Source organism: Heterodontus francisci, chromosome 35 (genome assembly GCF_036365525.1).
Source record: "Heterodontus francisci isolate sHetFra1 chromosome 35, sHetFra1.hap1, whole genome shotgun sequence".
Lineage (NCBI taxonomy): Eukaryota > Metazoa > Chordata > Chondrichthyes > Heterodontiformes > Heterodontidae > Heterodontus > Heterodontus francisci.
In genome coordinates, this window is record NC_090405.1 from 50,746,508 (window position 1) to 50,767,840 (window position 21,333).

General features: G+C 41.1%; 2 long non-coding RNA genes and 1 other non-coding gene across 3 annotated transcripts; 2 read left to right on the top strand and 1 right to left on the bottom strand.

Moving 5' to 3' along the window:
* Positions 1–1,772: 1,772 nt before the first annotated feature.
* On the bottom strand, positions 1,773–15,030 carry LOC137350686 (uncharacterized). The gene is made up of 4 exons (XR_010969475.1): positions 14,742–15,030; positions 12,218–12,424; positions 4,333–4,454; positions 1,773–1,893 (listed from the first exon to the last, which is right to left on the bottom strand). It is a non-coding gene; the product is annotated as an uncharacterized lncRNA (long non-coding RNA).
* A 225-nt stretch (positions 15,031–15,255) lies between these two features.
* On the top strand, positions 15,256–18,208 carry LOC137350685 (uncharacterized). The gene is made up of 3 exons (XR_010969474.1): positions 15,256–15,693; positions 16,411–16,476; positions 17,348–18,208. It is a non-coding gene; the product is annotated as an uncharacterized lncRNA (long non-coding RNA).
* trnav-cac (transfer RNA valine (anticodon CAC)) lies at positions 15,755–15,827 on the top strand. The gene has a single exon. It is a non-coding gene; the product is annotated as a tRNA-Val (tRNA).
* Positions 18,209–21,333: the final 3,125 nt, after the last annotated feature.

Sequence of the window (21,333 nt, forward strand, 5' to 3'; positions counted from 1 at the left end):
GCACGCTGTTAATGAGTTCTTGTTTGGGTTTTATCATGTTTGCCAAAATTGATTTGTCTGATTATTCACTGACCTGATGACTATCTCTGTTCTTTTTGCCTCTAAATAAAGACATGAAATGATTGTAGATGACTTATTAGAGCGAGAGACAGTAATTCTATTGTTGCCCATTATAGGCTGGTTTCTGCTACTGTCAGCATACAAACTCAGAGTATTTGAGACTGAATATTCCAGATCAGTTATGATACCAGCAATTGTTAACTCCTTATTTATTTTTTTTTCACTATTTTCCCTTCTCTTTTCTTGTAAGTTTCAGCTTATTGCTGGGTTACAGTTCCATGGGTCCATGGTACCCTCCAGAACCTTACCCAAGCAGCCATGTCTTCATTTCTGAGAATAGGCAGTATTTGTTGGCAGTCAACCATCAGCATCACATCTGGTCTTATCCTGCCTTCACCTGACAGTTAAACAAATGCATTTTGTAGTAGGAGTCACCAGACAGTGATCAGATGTGGAAATCCTAGCTGATTTTGTTTATCTTCCTCGCCCCATGTCACTGAACCCAATTGTAGCGCTACCATTACTAACTATCCTGGCTCAGCTCAGTAAGTTCAGCACAAACCACAAGTTGAACCAAGGAAATGTAGTCAGACAGGAATAATGCTATTATAAAAACAGGTCTCTTCCTGATGGCTCACTTAGTAGTCACTGCGCAGTGCAATGCTGAATCATACTGGCAAAGTCTCATGTATGATCCCTAGGTTGTGCTGAGCTAGCTGATCTCTGTCAGGGCTGCATGAGATGCTACATTTGGCCTCAGTGCCTCAAGGCAAGGAAAGGGGGAAGATCAGCATCGATTACTGTTCCTGATTACTATTTAATTACTCCAGCTAGGATGTGCACATGTGCTGGCATTAGGTGGGAATGCAATCAGGCTCAGCTGTGATGTTCCCTATGGTATAATAATTCAACAACATTCATTCAAACAAATGAAGAATGGCCATTTGAGTGAGGTGCAATTGGAAGTGTACCTCAGCATGAATTTAGGGGCACTGAGGCCATCTGTAGCACTTGTACTACAGTCCCATCTGACATCAATGACAAAAATTTACATTTATATAGCACCTTTAACGTAGTAAAAACATTCCACGGAGCTTCACAGGAGCGTATCAGACATCATTTGACACTGAGCCATATGAAGAGATAGTACGACAGGTCAAAGCAGGTAGTCGAAGAGGTAGGTTTTAAAGAGTAACTTAAGGGAGGAGCGAGAGGTAGAGATGCAGAAAGGTTTAGGGAGGGAATTCCAGAGTTTGGGCCTAGGCAGTCGAAGGCATTCCACCAATGGTGAACCAATAAAAATCAAGGCTGCTCAAAGAGGACAGAATTGGAGGAGTGCAGAGATCTTGGGAGGGATCACAATGTACAGTGCACTTAACAATTAAGCCACTGGGGAGAAAAATATTTTAAAAAATGAATAATAATTAATAGACCCAGTCTTCAATCTTTGTGAATCAAAATGTAATGTCAAAAACTAATTGTGTCCATGTTATAAAATACAACACAAGTCAGAAACCTAAGTCCAGTGGCTTTATAACAGGAGATTGTGCAATGAGAATTGGGTAAGCAATTCAGTGAAAGGAACTCAGGTAAATTAAGTAAAATGAGATGAGTAATTAAGAAATGAGGAATAATTAGTGCTCTGTTTTTTGCTGACTTTATTTTTAATTAAAGTTTTCCGCTGGGTATAATTACAACATCCCAGTGCTGCTTTGTGTACAAAACAATGTACAAACATATGAAGTTGATTTAGGCCATACTCACAATTGTGATAACATTGCCTTTTTGAAATGCTTAGCTGAAGGATTGGTTGTGCTTTTTCATCTCGATCTGCTGTAATAAAACACATAATGAAAATATCAGAATGCAGACACTTCCCCTGCCTCCCAATGCCCACAGTCCAGGGCTGTATCTTCCGGGTAGCAGTGGAATCAATTTCTTTTCTCTCAATTTCCATTTTTTTTCAAAAAGATTCCCTCCCAAGCAGCTGTTCTTCAACTGTGACCCCAGACAATGAATATCAGGAGGCATCAAAGCCGAGCCTGATTGTGCTCCCACTGGATGCCCACATGTCGGCACCGTGTAGCAGGGGCTACTGGATATTAAACAGGTGCAGGAACCCTGGCTGAATTTTCTTCTCCACAGCGCAAGAGAGCTGAACCCCAGTTGTCCTATCGCTCCTGACTGAAATCAGCTAACTGAGTTGCAATCTGCTTCCACAACAAACATGACAATAACACATTGTCTATTTTGGCACAGGGCACAAAGACGTGTTTAAACCTAGATAAATGCACACATTTCAGTTTGTTATTGCCAGTAAATTACTGGTTTGCGTTTTTTTGAAATGTTGCTAATGTAGAAAAAATTATTTCAGCTCTTTTGATCCTCCCAGTTTTGCTGCGGCACCTGTGACGCAACATAATGAAAGACTATCAAATTCAGCTACAGCTACTCGGCTGCCCTCAAGCCAATTCTTTGAGGACCATAAAAATTGTACAGAAAGAAAAATAGAACAAGATTACAATTTGTTATTAAAGTTATTAAGTAAAGTTTTACTAACCTCAAATCATCACAGAATCAGTGACAACAGAAGGAAAATATATGGTGCACTGCGCAAAAATGCTAAACTCTAAAAACACAGGTTAAGGCATATGATCATTTCAAGTAAGTATACAGAATCAGAAGCTGGCGTGTTCTATGGTTGTATAGTTAATATTTTACAACAGACAACAATAGTAGTTTGCATTAATGTTATAATTCAAGCAGCTTCTGCTCCTGCGTGAGGCAGTGAGACATTCATTTTATGCGCTGTTCCATCCAGGAGCAGTGAGTTACCAACACAACATTACAGTCAGCTCCTCCGATAGTTCAATGCGCCACTTGGTATGGCACTGAGCTGCACAGATGTGGAGTGTCCCAGGAATGATTCCGAGTCTGTGTTGAGTTAACTCTCAGTTATTTATATGGGTGGAATCACTGGGCATCAGTATCCCGGAGATAGGCAGTGGGAAGAAGAGCAGGTGTGATCTGCTTACACTCATTTGCAAGAAAGTGTGAGTGGATGTTAGGTGAAGTATAATATTCGGTTTGGCTGCAATGGCCCTTGACAAATAAATAGTTTGTGGACACTGTTTTGGCTCACTCTTTAAAAACGGCCTCGACCTCTTGAACGGAGTACTGAAAAAATTCCACAGCTTGTGGAACTGATCTTCAGGAAAGGAGGGGAACATTACATTTTTAAAAATTGAAACGCTTTACATTCTTTTTCTTTCAACCCAGCATCCGACGGACGAAGTAGTTATACCTAAGGCAACAGGTAGTTTTTAGTAAATACAGGACTGATGAATTTTCAATTTGCTCGATCATTTACATGTCAGGGTGCAGTTCTCATTACATTCGATTGCACGTTGAATGATTTCCAAAATCTATTCTTGCAAAGGAATTTGTGAGTGTCATTTCCTTCAGTTGCATAGATGAAGGTAGTTATGCATGTACATACAAATTAAATTCAATGCTCAAAGGACGGAACTAATTCAAGGCAGAATACCTCATCCATAAACACATGTTTAAAAATGCATAACATTTAATTTTATTTTTGGCATTCAAAGTGACAAACCTTCATGTTGGGGAACAGAACCCTTTACTTTTCTTGAACAACATGCCTTACCTCTTTCTTAGCAGGCATATCTACTACACCAGTATGAATTTTCTCCATTTGCATATTATGCCATCTTAATGCTTTCTTTAATTCCCTGTGTGTAGCAGCAAACAGGCAAATAAAAACATCACCTTGCTGCTGACTCTTCAGAAATAATAGAAGGAATCCATTCGGCCCATCATACTTGTGCCAGATCTTTGAAAGAGCTATCCATTAGTCTCACTCCCCTGTTCTTTCCCCATAGCCCTGCAAATGTTACTTTTAAAGCATTTATCCAATTTCTTTTTGAAAGTTATGATTGAATCTGCTTCCACTACACCTTCAGGCAGTGCATTCCAGATCATAACAACTCGCTGTGTAAAACAATTTCTCCACATCATCCCCCTGTTTTTTTTGCCAATTATCTTAAATCTGCGTCCTCTGGTTACTGACCCTTCTGCCAGTGGACACAGTTTCTCCCTATCTGCACTATCAAATACATACATGATTTTGAACACCTCTATTAAATCTCCCCTTAACTTTCTCTGCTCTAAGGAGAGCAATGCACTTTTTCTGCACTATAAATGATCTATAAAGGATATCTCCAGATTTGTCCTGAATTTTGGTTGACTTACACTGTAGATGTATATCCACTTGGAACTGGATTGCGACTGCCCAAACTCATATCAAGCCAGCAGAGGGCTGTGGATGACCAGTCGTTGAGTAAATTCAAAGTTGAGATCGATGGAACTTTGGACTGTAAGGGAATCAAGGGATATGGAATTAGCTGGTGTTATGAAAACCCCACATGCCAAATGGGAAATATTAATTTCATTGATTGGAACTTTGCCTGACTTTTACTGGAAATTTTTACAAATAACTTCTTTTAAAAAGAATAACCTGGCAGCCAAGATGGCCATGGCAATTTGCATATGAAACAGCAACAGAGTAGACCGGAGACAACATGACTGAGGCAACCTAGCCAGAACAATGGGGTGCTCTCAAATTAAATTGCGAGATGGCTTTCTCAACATGGTCATCAACAGCCATCAACACCCATTGACTTTGAAAGAGACCATCCCCTCCAAGTGTGACTAAACCGTTTAAGGTGTGGCACCTTGAATCTCAAAGAAAATTCCAGAAGGGCCTCATTAACCCAACAAAGAGGTTTTGGGAATGTCATGTGACTGCTGTGCAGCTTTGGAGAGGCTAAGCTTTGTCAGTCAGAGCAGGACAGTAAGTGTAAGCCATCAAGGGAGCAGCACTCTCTCTCTCCCTCTCTCTAGTACAGATCCAGAGAGGGCCCGGCTGCAGCTGATAAAGCCCAGTCTACAGACTACCACAACCAACACTAGGATACATGGGTCAAAACCCCCTCTTCTGCCTTCTGGAGCCTGAGAAGCAAGCCTGAACTGTGCACGTGGTCCAGCGAGGACTTCAGGACTACAATTTCAACTAAGGACTCTGGGACTGATGAACTGTATTTAAATTCCATTTATTTCAGACTCTACTCCATCCACCCAACTCTGTTTTCCCTCTGTAATCTATTTGTGTGTGTGTATGTCTCTCGTGTGAATGTGAGCATGGATGTGTAGCATATTTTAGTAATTTTAAACGGTTTAGAGTGATAAGGATAATAAACTTTCATCTTTCTTGTTTAAACTTAAGAAAACCTATCTGATTGGTTCTTTGGTAATTATATTAGAGGAACAGGAGCAAGCACTCACTGAGGTGGTAAGTTCAATCACTGTGTTAAAAAAGGATGAACGCTGTTGCAGTCAAACCAGAGAAGGGGAGGCTGAGACCCCCTCCTCACCAGGTCGTAACAGCCGGGAAAGTGGAGTTGAGGTTGAAGATCAGCCATGATCGTATTGAATGGTGAAGCAGGCTGAAGGGAGCTTATGGCCTACTCCTGCTCTTATTTCTTATGTTCTTACGTAGCAGGGAGGAGACTTTCACCTCATAACTTTGGCTGTATTCAAAGTCAGGTCCTAGTAATGAAAACGGCCAGCAATCTTGGGTGGGAGGTACTACACTTTGTCTCAGAATGTATTCGTTAGTTAAGGGAAATCTCATTAAGGTTCCTGCTCCAGATCAATTACCTGAAGGAGAGACAAATGTTAGGAGAGAACAGGTGAGGAAGAAAAAAGAAATGTAAAAACACAGTCTGCCACCTGAAATCATTGTTGTCATGCTAGGATGGGGAGAAGGGAGTTTGGGAGCAAATTTGTGAATGACTGAACAATCTACAGTGAGGTGTTGCTATTTACAATGGCATGACTCAAGATAGATGTGTAATAAGTCAACAGTGATTTTTCTCCCCTTTGAGGTGTTATATATACTGAGATACATTCCCATTGCTAATTGTGCGCCACAGTGTCTCAAACAAGTAGCCAATTTTCATGTGTCAGTCTCCACAGTGAGCTACAAGGATCATGAGGATCATTACAGAAGGCCCTAATGTAATGGTTCTGTCCATTCCCAACATTCACACAAATGTGCTCTCCAATAGGAAAATGATTCTCCCCCTTCTCAGTCAAGAGTCCCTATGGCCAATCCAAGGTAGTAGCCTCACAACACCTTCCTGAGATCACCTAATGCATAGGGAATAGAAATTGAACCCAAAACTTTCATGTTCTAGACAGTTGAGTCTCACATTGTGTGTTGCATTTACCAACCATCTGGAGAGGGAAAATCATTCTTGCAGACTGAGCGGAGGTGTTCTGCAAACCTCGGCAAAAAATGGGTGTAAAGTTAGCTTTGTGTGATGGCAGGGAGATTGGACGATTCTTAGACTGACCCATCTGGCAGGTTGGGGTGGGGAGGAGGAGGTGGGGAGCGATGGGATGGGCCCATAAAAATAAAAGCTGAAAATTATTTTTATGGATCACAGACAACACTGCTGAATGCTTAGTACAACTAGGTGGAGTATATGTGGCGTGAGCTCCTTTCATTTCAAACTGAATTTTGCTTTTTGCAGTCCTATAACAGAATCCTGACTTGCATATTTAAGGAGCCTAATGCTTGTTTCAAGTGGATGCCAACATGGCATCTAGCATAGTTTAGTTTAGAGATACAGCACTGAAACAGGCCCTTCGGCCCACCGAATCTGTGCCGACCATCGACCACCCATTTATACTAATCCTACACTAATTCCATATTCCTACCACATCCCCACCTGTCCCTATATTTCCCTACCACCTACCTATACTAGGGACAATTTATAATGGCCAATTTACCTATCACCTGCAAGTCTTTGGCGGTGGGAGGAAACCACTGCACCACTGTGCCGCCCACAAATTGAATTCAACAATTTCAGATCGTGACCCCCCATTTTGATTGTGTTTTTTTTTTACCATGTGCTAGTCTTAAACTTGTTTTTCATGTTTTTGTTTTCAGACAGAGCTGCTCATTATTCTGCCATTAACATTCTCTCTGATCAAATGCTTTGTCTTTTACTACAACTATTACAATTCCCTTTGCCTTTTGTTCCATGACATCTTTGTTATTTAATCTCTCCTACCCTCTGCCCTATCAAAGACCTTCCCATTTGTTTTTCTCCCCTCCACCATCCCCCCCCCACCCTTTCACTTGCTCAAAAGCTATTACATTTCTAACCAGTTCTGACAAAAGGTCAACGATGTGAAACATTAACACTGTTTTTCTCTCCACAGATGCTGCCAGACCTGCTGAGTATTTCCAGCACTTTCTGTTTTTATTTGAAATTCTCTGCCACAGTTTCTGAAAATTTTCTATTTAAAATTCAGTGAGATGTCTGTACTGTTAAAAATCTTCACAAATCTCATTATTGAAAGACAGTCATGGTCTATTACATTAGTAATAACCTGAGTAGGTGTTTTGGTTAAGACAGGAATTTCTGGCTTGCAAGTCTAAAGTTTTTGACAACAAAAACTTGGAACTGAATGCATCTCTTTGTATGTGTAAGGTCACTGTAGCGGCTTGCAATACATAGCACCATCTACTGTCTAGAAATAAAAATGTTTAATATAATTCCTAACAATCCTTATTTCAGGAACGATGAACAACATATCTGCTGCCCTACCAAGTTAATATTGCAAACCTGTTAAGTGTAGAAATTTCAGGTCAAGCCTAATTTTCAACTTAACGAATATATATACACACATGCACATCGCACACAAACACACACACACCCACACGCAACTGCACACACACACTTTCCAGTAGTTCACTGGACAGCCATCGGGAGTGGGAACCCTGGCTGAATTTCACCAAACTAACGCAGAGGTACACACAGGGGTGAGCCTTGATTGAGATCAGCTAACACTACAAAGACTGGAAAACAAAAATAATCTTTATTGCTCAGCACCACACTAGACAGTGTCCTATCCAAATGAAGCATCAGGGGAGCGCCCAACTATGTGACTAGAATGAATAAAAATTATAAAAACAGTCTAAGGACAAGAAAAACAAACAGATAGAACAAAATATAAATAAAAGATATTATATGGTCTTTTAAAAGTATGTTTCAACACCCCTCCAATTCCCTCAGCATGCTTATTCAATTTTAAGGAAGATATGCGTATAAGTGCCCACTTCATAAGAATGGTTTGAATCATAACCGATAGCCATAACAGCTGGCTGCACGGCTAAGGGGCACTCTAATGGACTGTTGTTTTTTGACTAGCCTATTACCAGTAAGGATTTCCACTGCAACTGCTTAGTAAACATAACTCTTAAACAAAGAATTAGTCTTCATTATAGGAGGCCGCCTGAATATCTCAGCAAGTTTACCCAATAACAAGGCATAGATGCCAGTAGGGTCCTGTGTTTGATGCTCTTCTGTGTTGAGGTGGCTGATCTCAACTGGTTTCAGTGTGTCTGGCATTAGAAAGGGTAAATCAGGAAGGTTTCCTATTCCTTATTGCTGTCCAGTGACCCTTGCTGGAAAGAACAAATGCGGGTCTGCTTTGGCTTGGGATTGTCTGTTATGCCCCTGCAGGCAGTTACAAATAAGGAACCACCAGTTATGTAAGGTACTGGATGGGGAACAGATGCTCGTGTACAGCAAGCAGATCACCTTCAGGAGAGGAAGTATGAAAAACTGATAAGAAAATGATCGAAAGAGATTTCATTATGAAAATGACAGAAGTGTGTTAATTTGTTAAACACCTCAATGGAGCATTGCTATGATTTGGGATGGATCCAGATTGTCTCCTATACTACGTTATACTCCTGTATCAAGTCTGTAAGCAGCCCTCAGGAAAGAACACGTCACAAATAAGCTTTCAGGTATAACTGGAATATTCTGTGCAGATATATTTTAATTGGATAAAAAAATTGCTACATTAAAAGACCACAGGAAGTCTACGTTACTCTCAACCTATTTCCACTATTCAAATTACTTCCCTGAAGGCATTGACTGTTGGGATACTGTACCACAGATGCTGGCTGCTGTCCCGTGCCTCACCCAAGTTGCTATTCTTCATGTGTGGGCCGAGACACTGAGTGCCAATTGACAATCTGACTGTGAAGTTATCACAGCCAAGTTAGATCATTCCCTCACTTAATGTCCACCGCTGAGCATGTTCCATCAGGAGTCACACAGTCTGGGAAGCAAACTTGGAACCTTCTTGGTCTTTATGTTTATATTTAAAACAAATTCTTCTTCCAATTTTCTGCCGTCGCCTCCTGAAGGAGCTGATCTGTGTTGAAAGTCCTTAGACCACTGTTTCTGACCCAAGCACCTATCATTCATCAAAAGGTGTCAGCCATGGCTCAGTGGGTAGCATTCTTACCTATGAGTTTGAATGTCGTGGGCTTGAGTCCATAATTCAGGCTATTGAGGTAGTACTACACTGTTGGAGATGCTACCTTTCAAATAAGGCATTAAATTGAGTCCCCATCTGCCCTTTTAGGTGGATGTAACCTAAGCTGAGTTCCTTTCCCCATAGCCCTGCAAATTTCTCCTTTTCAACTATATATCCAATTCCCTTTTGAAAGTTACTATTGACCCAGAATTTGCTGCAGTGATGAGGGTGAAACTGTCAAAGTTTACCATCATTACTGCTCTGAAACTGACAGCACCTTCTGGAGTCTGCACATGTGCAATTAAATGTGGAAATCCAGAAGTTGCTATCTGTAATTCTACGCTTCCCCAAAGAGTATGTTGTTGAAGTCCCCACAAGACTGCAATCAAATATAAATCATTGAACTAATAAGAACGTGCCCTATTGCACTATTAGTCTCATTGTAAAATCCCTTTAGTTCCACCTGTTGATTGAGGTATAACTGAGTTTATTGCTGAAAAGTCTCACTGTCCCCATAAAATTAATTTTATTTAGAGGTACAGCACTGAAACAGGCCCTTCGGCCCACCAAGTCTGTGCCAACCAACAACCACCCATTTATACTAATCCTACATTAAACCCATATTCGCTATCACATCTCCACCATTCTCCTACCACCTACCTACACTCGGGGCAATTTACAATGACTAATTTACCTATCAACCTGCAAGTCTTTGGCTGTGGGAGGAAACTGGAGCACCCAGCGGAAACCCAGGCGGTCACAGGGAGAACTTGCAAACTCTGCATAGGCAGTATCCAGAACTAAACCCGGGTCGCTGGAGCTGTGAGGCTGCAGTGCTAGCCACTGCACCACTGTGCCACCCTATGTTTGCGGATTGTTGAATTTCTCTATTATGGTAACAAATTTCCAAATGTTTTTACAATTTTTTATAGCTTCTTTGTGACATTTCAGCTTCTATCTTAATTCAGGGCTTAGTGAGAGAGAGGAACTAAAATAAATCAGTATTACTAGAGAAATGGTGTTGGGGAAATTGACGGGATTGAAGGCCGATAAATCCCCAGGGCCTGATGGTATGCATCCCAGAGTACTGAAGGAAGTGGCGCTAGAAATAGTGGATGCATTGGTGGTCATCTTCCAAGATTCTATAGACTCTGGAACAGTTCCTACAGATTGGAGGGTAGCTAATGTAACCCCTATTTAAAAAGGATGGAATTATAGACCAATCAGCCTGACTGGTAGTGGGGAAAATTCTAGAGTCCATTATCAAAAATTTTATAGCAAAGCACTTGGAGAACAGTGGTAGAATCGGGCAGAGTCAGCATGGATTTACGAAAGGGAAATCATGCTTGACAAATCTACTGGAATTCTTCGAGGATGTAACTAGTAGAGTTGATGAGGGGGAGCCAGTGGATGTGGTTTATTTGGGCTTTCAGAAGGCTTTCGACAAAGTCCCACATAAGAGATTAGCATGTAAAATTAAAGCACATGGGATTGGGGGTAGTGTATTGCGATGGATAGCAAATTGGTTGGCGGACAGGAAACAAAGATTAGGGATAAAAAGGTCTTTTTCCGAATGGCAGGCAGTGACTAGTGGGGTACCGCAGGGATTGGTGCTAGGACCCCAGCTATTCACAATATACATTAATGATTTAGATGAGGGAACTAAATGTAATATCTCCAAATTTGCAGATGACACAAAACTGGGTAGGAGGGTGAGTTGTGAGGAGGATGCAGAGAGGCTTCAGGGTGATTTGGACAGGTTGAGTGAGTGGGCTAATGCATGGCAGATGCAGTATAATGTGGATAAATGTGAGGTTATCCACTTTGGTAGCAAAAACAGGAAGGCAGATTATTATCTGAACGGCTATAAACTGAGAGAGGGGAATATGCAGCGAGACCTGGGTGTTCTCGTACATCAGTCGCTGAAGGTAAGCATGCAGGTGCCACAGGCGGTAAAAAAGACAAATGGTATGTTGACCTTCATAGCGAGAGGATTCGAGTACAGGAGCAGGGATGTCTTGCTGCAATTATACAGGGCCTTGGTGAGGCCACACCTGGAATATTGTGTGCAGTTTTGGTCTCCTTATCTGAGGAAGGATGTTCTTGCTTTAGAGGGAGTGCAGTGAAGGGTTACCAGACTGATTCCTGGGATGGTGGGACTGACGTATGAGGAGAGATTGAGTCGATTAGGATTGTATTCGCTGGAGTTCAGAAGAGTGAGGGGGGATCTCATAGAAACCTATAAAATTCTAAGAGGACTTGACAGGGTAGATGCAGGAAAAATGTTCCCGATGGTGGGGGAGTCCAGAACCAGGGGTCATTGTCTAAGGATATGGGGTAAACCTTTCAGGACTGAGATGAGGAGAAATTTCTTCACCCAGAGAGTGGTGAGCCTGTGGAATTCGCTACCATAGAAAGCAGTTGAAGCCAAAACATTGTAGGTTTTCAAGAAGGTGTTAGATATAGCTCTTGGGTCTAAAGGGATCAAAGGGTATGGGGCGAAAGCGGGAACAGGCTACTGAGTTGGATGATCAGCCACGATCATAATGAATGGCCGAGCAGGCTTAAAGGGCCGAATGGCCTACTCCTGCTCCTATTTTCTATGTTTCTATGTTTATCCCAATCATTTATATTGCTCTGTGTTAAATTTTAATTAAAAGTTAAACATTCAGTGCATTTTATTTCCTGGTTTTCTGCCTGTGAGGATACTTCAATGTGACTGGCTGCTTACCCTGCTTTGCTGGACGCCTGGATATCCCTTGACTTGGCGCAGGATTCAAACTGACGTTGGGAAAGGGGTAATCCACACCTCACGATCGATAGATCTTTTTGGGCAGCTTTCTTCGAGATCAGTAGTGAGCGCCATTGTTTTGCTGCTGACTGTAAAATCTGCTTGACCATTGAATTTGCTTCCACCGCCCTTTCATGTAGCGCATTCCTGCAATTAGTGGGGAAAAAGTGAGCAAGGAATAATCACGGGATCAAGGGAAAGAAGTTGCAAGTTAATTAAATGATTTGCTTCATAACAATTTGAAAATATTGACTGATATTTGTGGTATACGTGTTTCCACCCTGTTATCAGGCCAGCAAAAGGGCTAAAGTTGACTTAAATGAGCAGGTCTCGGCCCTCAGTTTAGAGCGCAAAACCGCAAGCGCGTCCTTAAACATGAACTCTCCCTGAACTATTTTTAAAAAAGCAAAACGAAAAGTCAAACCAAGCCTCACCTCACTTTATTGGCAGTCTGGCCATTGCTGACCGCAGCAGCTAGACTTGGAAATGCTACCACTCCTTTAGGAATGTGCACTGTTACCAAACTAATCCATAACAATATTAGTTTTGGAGAAAACCATGCTGGTACTGACAGTATTGGAAGCAGTATCTTAAGGCTGAGGATAAAGGATATTCATGGCTATTTGTCGAGCAACAGTCCAATTAGATTCTTTGCCTCTTTTTTGATGGTTAGCAAAATTTGTGAAAAATAGTATCAGATTGGGGGAATATTACTAATCAACGTTAGGTCACATAAAAGAGAGAAAAAGTAGGAGGAAGAACTGAAGAAGTTGGAAAGTTTTCTTTCCTCCCCATTCATTTTGGTGCTCCTCCATTAACTTTCAGACCTTGGTTGATGTCTTTTTATTTTCATTTTACCACTTCCTTAAGATAATATTTGGGAAGAGAAGGAAGAAAAACTGAAAAGTTGTTTTTTTAAAAAAAAACACAAACTGGGGTGGGGGCAGCTGTTGAATTGTGGAATTAAAGCACAACATTTTGCAAGAATATATCAATTGCCTCTATTACAGGGAAAATAACATTAAAAACTCAGTGAGGGGTTTGCCAAACCAAACTGATATTAACAAAATAATAACAAAACTAAACAAATCTCTGAACTTGAGCAAATATACAAAGGCACATTTTGGCACCCAACTTGTCAGAGAAGGCATCTAGTGATTAGTGGTTTCCTGTGATGCATGTTGAATAAGACATGCATGAGAGTCAGCGTGCAGACAAAGTCAGAATTTGGGGCTCAGACACTCTAAAAGAAGTTTGTGACTGGCTGCTACAGTGGGCCAGGGCCTAAAAGAAGGAAAGAGGGAGGAAGGGGATGGGGACTGGAGAAAGAAAGAATCACAAGGATAAGTACAAATAAGAGAGGTCATTCAACTCAATAGGTTCATCCTTCCATAGAAATCAGTCATTCCTAGATCACAGTATTCATTTGCCTCTTGAATAACTCCAGAACCTTTGCTCAAATTGTCCTGTCTTTCAGACTATTCCAAGTCTCAGCCATTCATTGCGTGAGAAGTGCTTTTTGGCACCAATCCTGAAATTGCCTTTACCAGTTTGTACCAATGTTGTTTTCTCCTGCAGTTGTGGTTTAATTTGTACCAATGCTCTGGATTAACATTTTCTGGTCCACTTTATATTTTAAATACCTCTAATGGGTTCCCTCTCATTTGCCTCCTTTCAAGCCTAAAAGTTCCAAGTTTTATTAACTTTTTATCATAACTCATTCATCTGACTCTGGAGACCAGTTTGGAAAAAGGCTCACATATTGGCTAATTTATGTATAGTATCTTCAATGGTTGCAACTGACTACTTTCTGTAGATCCTTGGGATTGATATATGTACATTGGAGTTTTCCTTATCAAGCACTACCATAGTCCAAAGGTGCCATAGCCGTTCCGAAGAAGGGTCACTGACCCGAAACGTTAACTCTGCTTCTCTTTCCACAGATGCTGCCAGACCTGCTGAGTGGTTCCAGCATTTCTTGTTTTTATTTCAGATTTCCAGCATCCGCAGTATTTTGCTTTTATATTACTACCATAGTCCATGTTGTTGGTTCCATTAGACTTTTGATTATATACATTTTCTCCGGGTCCCAGGTAGCTGCTCCCAGTTGTTATAATCTCTAATCTGTTGCAAGGTAACTACTCAGGTTTTCCAAGTTCTAACACTATATAATATTTTAGGCATCAGCATGGTGCACAGGTACCAGTAAGAGGCCAACAGGGGAACATTGTGACCTTTATTACAAGGGAAATCAGTGGAAGGGGGAAAAATGGATACATATAAAATCCATTGCACTTACTACAAATACTTGGAAATTGGGGCTTTTTTTTGTTACTAATGAGTACAAAGACAAACAGTATGTCACAAAGTAAAGTAAATTGTGTTTGATAACACTCATGTGAAGCACATTGGGATTTTTACTTCCTCAAAGGTGCCATACAAATGCAAGTTAAGACACTCCTACCTCTTTGATCAAGCTTTTGAACTCCTGTCCTAATATCTCCTTATGTGGTTTGATGTCAAAAATCCCACTTGATAACGCTTCTGTGAAGCGACTTGGGACGTGTTACGACGTTAAAGGCCCTGTATAAATGCAAACTGCTGTTACTGTATATGCTTGCCAACAAATTGAGTTGTGATAGTATTTCTGGGGACTTGGGGCAGAGTCACAAGAGAAATGGGGACGCACTTTTAAAAATGTTTCATGCGCTAGCAGTAGACCCTTTTATCTGTGAGCAACGCCACTCAGTAAGGTAGGTTCTCTGAAGTAACCGTCCTCTTCAGAAAGCCGCGATTCAAACCGTTTGAAACCCTTCCGTCCCAACCGCCAACTGGATCACGCGACTCCCGCCCACTCCACCTTTCTACTGGTCTGTCAAGCTGCCCATCATTCAGTCCACAAGCTCGATTGGTTATGTGCACGGTCAAACACCCGGGGGCGTGGTTTCTCCAACTGTCACTCAATGGGGCGGTTGCAGCCAGTGATTTCTCGGTTTTGAACCAGTGTGTTTTGTATTTCAAAGTTATCCATTTGATCGCGTGGTTAGAAATTCTTGTGTAAAATGAGCTTTCATTCACTTTCGACAATTAAGTGGAAACTCACATGACGAAGACTGGCAGGTTTATCAGCTTCGAATGATAGATAAGCCAAAAAAAAAGCACTTCTGAGGCGAGGATACGCATCATTCCACAGCGACAGTTCAGCATTAATAAAATAACATTAAATTTAATTTTAAAAGGGGGCAGCTCCCTCCCTAAGGCCTTTCACCGAGTGAGAGACTTTGAATGCTATTCGGGTACAACATGGAAGAAGCTTGAAAATGTTTCCCTTCATCAGTGAAGTGATTAAACCCGGAGTCGGGCAGAATAAAGTAGTAGCGGAAGAATATGAAACTAATAATAAATATATGTCAGATGTAAGTATATTAGACACTTTTTGCCTGAAAAGGTCTTATTTTGGCTGTATAATGTATGTATGTTTCCGTAGTGTAGTGGTTATCACGTTCGCCTCACACGCGAAAGGTCCCCGGTTCGACCCCGGGCGGAAACACCTTTTTTTTTTAAAAAAAACTTAAGACTCAAAAATTATTTAAAGTTGCTTTGGTCAACTTTTATATCAAAAGTAATTTATTGATAAAATAAATTTTGTTGCATTCATTTAAAAAAAATTTAAACACTTACATTTTTTAAAAAAGTGTTTAATTGCATGGAAGTTTTCAAATCCAAAAACAGAGGTGTTTATAGCTGCCTCATACTTCTACAAAAGCAAAAGCAATTAATTTTACAAAAATGTATTCAATTCTGGTAAGTTTTTGAAAGTTAAAAAAGTTCATTAATTTGCAGACTTTAGTTTTGTTAAGTTTGTAAGTTAATATTTATCAATGAACAAATATGTATTCAATTACTTTAAATTCTTTTTATGTTGTCTGCTTTTGAATTTACATTAATATTTCTGTTTATATGTCAAAATATTTTGCAAATGTTGCGTGGAAACATGACATGCAAGTATAATACCAGGGAGACATTACAAGTTTTTTTGGTTTTTTTAGATGTTTAATATCCCCTTTTGATTGTTTAAATAATTTGTAAAATATTGTTGCGATTTTATTGCATTGTTTTATTACTTCATACAGATTTTGCTACAAATGCTGGATATTTACAACCACTGGCGATGCCACTGTACACCACAAGGGCCCCAGGTTTGTTTGCTGGTTTATGTCGAGTTCGGAGATCACAGGATATGGCAGCAGCATTTTAACTGGCCACAGTATCCCATGCAAAGGAGTGAATAATATAAACCACAGTTATGCAGTGAGCCTTGTTGTAAATTGCACCTATGTGGATGACTGATCTATAATGGGGATAAGTTTGGTTAGGTTACAATACCCCCTTTTTCTCACCCTGAAATAGCCTGATGGCACTCACTGTCCAAGTGCACACGTAAAAATTGGCCACTTGAGCTTTGTAGAGAGGTAGAGAGGGCACAGGAGTTCAGCTGCCAAATACATACCAGTGTTGACCCTGCTGTTTCAGAGCATACTGCACACCCATGGCAGTGACCGCCTTGTGCTTAGCATGCTCATCCCTGATCAGATTCTCTCGGAAAACCTTCACCCCAGGTGAGTCTCCTTGTAAATTGCACTCAAGATCTGCTTGACACCGTCATCGCAAGCCAGGTTTGGTGATGCCCTAGATGCTATCACAAAGAACTTTTCACCTCCTTTGCTCAGTCCATTGCCTCTTAGCTCTGCCAGACATGATGCTTTACAGAAAACTTAATTAAAGTCAGCCAGTACCCGTAGAAATATAACGTGGCAGGAGCCAGCACCTTCAGGAGAGGATGCCAAAGAATTGTGTGGAGGGTAGTGGGAGTTCAAATACAGTTGTTTTATTTCTCATCTTGCTGGCAACTGCCACTGCAGTTCCTTATTCTCTGATATGGGTAAAGTTAAAATGTATCAAAGTACCCTGGAAGGGTAATGTACCCCAAAAATTTGAGCAACAGGTAAAGCTAGCTGTTTCACATTGCTACGATGCAGTAGTAACACATGTGGTGTTCTTCACTAACAGGATGCTGCCGTTAAGCCAAAAAGAGGTCCTGCCTATCACACAAATGAGTAATATGATATATGAACTTCAATGCCAGAGTGATGCGAGGTATATAGGCCCAAAGACTGGCGGATCGTATCAAACAACATGTCCCTCTGCTGTTCGCAACTGACATGGTACAGGCCGTACCCAACCAACCCCTGCTTGTAAAACTCAAAACACAGTGTCCAACATTAGATGTGATTCCGCAATTGGACATTAGCTAAATAATTCAAGGTGTGCTAAGAATTATGCTGACAACCAATTTAAGATTGTCATTAGGGCTCGCAGTGTGGTGCATTTGCACTTACTGGAAGCTACATATATTAATACACAGGACCCTGTTCTTTGCAGACAGAAAGAACATGTACACACATTGCGCCTGTTTCAGCTGAACAAAATAAGTGACAGCCATTTGCTGGTTCATTCCTTAGGGCAATGCCTTGACCAATCAGAGTCAAGCTGCCTGTTTTAAATTTCAAACAAAGCTTAGCAGTTAACTGTCAGTCACCGTATATTGGTGCATTCTCCATGGCAATGCCTCTACCAATCAGAGTTCACTTGCCAACCAATCAGCACTCTCCTCTCATGCAGTATAAGTTGTTGTTTTCCCTTACATTAGTTCAGTGTATTTACACCTAATCTGTACTAATGCTTTGTCTTTCAACACACCATTAACATATTGTTTGCCTTTGCTCTGTGACCTTTTTGTCAGCTATGTGGCCTGGTCCAATCTGCACCTTCTCCTTTGTTATCTCTTGCCCCACCCCCACCTCACTTGCTTATAATCTGTGACTTTTCTAATATTTGTCAGTTCCGATGAAGGGTCACTGACCCGAAACGTTAACTCTGCTTCTCTTTCCACAGATGCTGCCAGACCTGCTGAGTGATTCCAGCATTTCTTGTTTTTGTTTCAGATTTCCAGCATCCGCAGTATTTTGCTTTTTTTATAGTTATGCTTGTGTATTGTCCTGATGAATGCAAGATGAAAAGCTTCGACAACATGCCTCTATTTTCAGCAATTCTCAAGTTCTGTACTACCAAACGACTATATAAACAATACATAGCCCATCTCAGACTTTCACCTTTTTTGGGGGGGGGATGGTATTGTGACATCCAAACATTTATAGAAAGAAAAATGAAAGCCTTTCACACCTCGGGATGTCCCAGAGTACTTTACACCCAATGAAGTACTTTTTGAAGAGTAGCTATTGTTGTAATGTAGGAAACGTGGCAGCCATTTTATGGACAACAGGCTCCCACAAACAGCAATGTGACAGCACCAGTTAATCTGTTCTTAGTGACATTGACTGAGGGATAAACATTGTCCAGGAACTCCAAGGCACATCTTCAAATAGTGCCGTGAGCTCTTTTGCATTCACCTGAGAAGGTAGATAGGGTAGATAGGGCCTCAGTTTAACATCACATCAAAAAGACAGTACCTTTGACAGTGCAGCACTCCTTCACTAATGCACTGAAGCTTAGATTATGTGCTCAGGTTCCTGGACTAGGACTAGCACCCACAATCCTCTGCTCTAGAGGGGAGAGCACTACCACTGAGCAACTAAGAAGATGAGGGCTTTAGCTGTTTCTGCATTTTATAAGTGAGAAATTTTTCATTTTGGCAGAAGAAATTGAAATTAAACACTTGTCCCTCAAAATTTATGCCTTTGGCCATTTCAGTGGTTAGACTGTTTGATGCTAAATGTTTAACTACCCTCTTCGTTTACCTCATTATGCCTTAAAGACATAATAATACTGCCAAGGAAAAGACATTAGTAGCAGTTTACAGGAATAAAGTACCTCTCAGTAAATGTTGTTGATGTGAAGGAAACTGAGCCTCAGTGATAATGGTAATCATACCTAGTTAATCAGGAATTTTTTCAGTACTTCCTTGCAGTCAACTGAGCCTGTCTGGACAAGCCAATTGAAAGGTGACTGCCGACATGGTCTGCCACAGCCAAATCATTTCAGTGGTATACACAGTCCTCCAGTCCATCATAATCAGCTTACAAAGCAAAATGCTGAGTTCAAACCTCGTGCAGACAGGTTTCCCTAGACTAACCATGAAGATTGATGGAGAGATAGTGATTGCAGAGGACACCTGGAGTCAGATTTTGGAAGGTGAAAGGCTCTAAGTCATACACCATCCTGAATTGAAAATATATTGCTGTTCCTTCATTGTTGCTGGAGATTTTGTTGCTCCAAAATTGTGGAGATCCCAACCTAACAACACTGTGGGAGTACTTGCGTTGGACTATAACGGTTCGAGAAGGTGGCATTTCAATGGGAATAAGTGAAGGGGAATAAATGTTGATCTTGTCAGAGACACTCACATCCATGACCGACAAAAAGGCTAATTTCAGGTCTGACGGCTAGGATCAGTTTAGTTATACAGCACTGAAACAGGCCCTTCGGCCCACTGAGTCTGTGCCAACCATCAACCACCCATTTATACTAATCCCATTTTCCTACCACATCCCCACCTATCCCTATATTTCCCTACCACCTACCTATATTAGGGGCAATTTATAACAACCAGGGAGAACTTGCAAACTCCACACAGGCAATATCCAGAATTGAACCCAGGTTGCTGGAGCTGTGAGGCTGCAGTGCTAACCACTGCACCACTGTGGCACCCTTGCTTCTAAAGCAGAAGGCTGTTGTAAAATCTGCAATTGAGTGATTGAGGTAATGCTCCAGTGCACCATTGAAGAAGTTCAGCATTCACAAAGGTGCTTCAAGTGAAATGATAAGGTAAGATTTTCATTGCCTGTTTAGCTGGAAATTAAAATCCCATGTTTGAAGATACCACCAAAACAGATTAATTGGTCATTCATCTCATTGCTATTTGTGGCTCATTGCTCTTGCATTTGCCTACATAACAACAGTCATTGCAACTGTATGAACTGCTTTGAGACATTTCATTGATGTAATAGCGTGTAATATAAATGCAAGCACAATGTTTCCTGCCTCAAGAATTTTTAAGAGCAAGTTCAGAAGTTGGTATGTTAACTTTTCTTTCCTCTTCAGACATTAGCAGACCTACCCTGTATTTGTGTTGTATTTCAGAACTCCAGCACTTACAGTTTTTCTTTTCATCTCATTTGGCTAACTCACTTTTGTACCAGAGTGACACAAGCTGCTGTGCTTGGCACTTACACTTGTTCATGGAAAGTTTGTGGGCCACTGTGTCCGTGCAGATGTACATCCTTGAAGAGTATTTTAATATAAGTGCTGTGCTGGGGCTGTCCCAGTGGTTTATAAATGCACATTATGATGTGGCTACTGAGCCATACAATCGAGGAAGGCCCCTTGGTAAACCGCCAGTCAATGCTGAGTTAGTTGATCTGAATCAAGGTGCAGCATTACAATTGGCCTTAAATGTACCACTTGAGGGAGGGGGAAATCATGGGAGGGGGATTCCTTGATTACTGTCCAGTGGGTCCTCTTGCAGAGGAAGCTTGAGTAGATGAAAGGTCACAGACCTGAAACATTAACTCTGTTTCTCTTTCCATAGATGCTGCCAGGCCTGCTGCGTATTTCCAGTACTTTCTGTTTTTATTTCAGTTTTCCAGCATCTGCAGTATTTTGCTTTTATATAGGCTTGAGTGGATGTCTGCTGAGCACAGGGTTGGAATCAGTTATGGTATCCTCCCGGATCAGATTTACTGGGGTTAGTAAATGCAGTGACATCACGTAAAATATCTTCATTATCTCTGAGGAATGTCAGGACATCCCTACTCTGTGCATGCATGCTGGCCAAACCAGCTTGTCATGCATAGGAATATAGAAATTTCTGGATGACAAAAGAACAGAGTCCGTCTAGTTCTCCTACCATTGTTGTAAGTCACATGAGACAACAATAATGGGGTTGTTGAACGCAGTGATCAATCTCTATCAATTAGTCTACAACAGACCCAGGCATGGGGTGAGGAAACTCCCCTAAGTGGTGAAGAGCTTTGGGA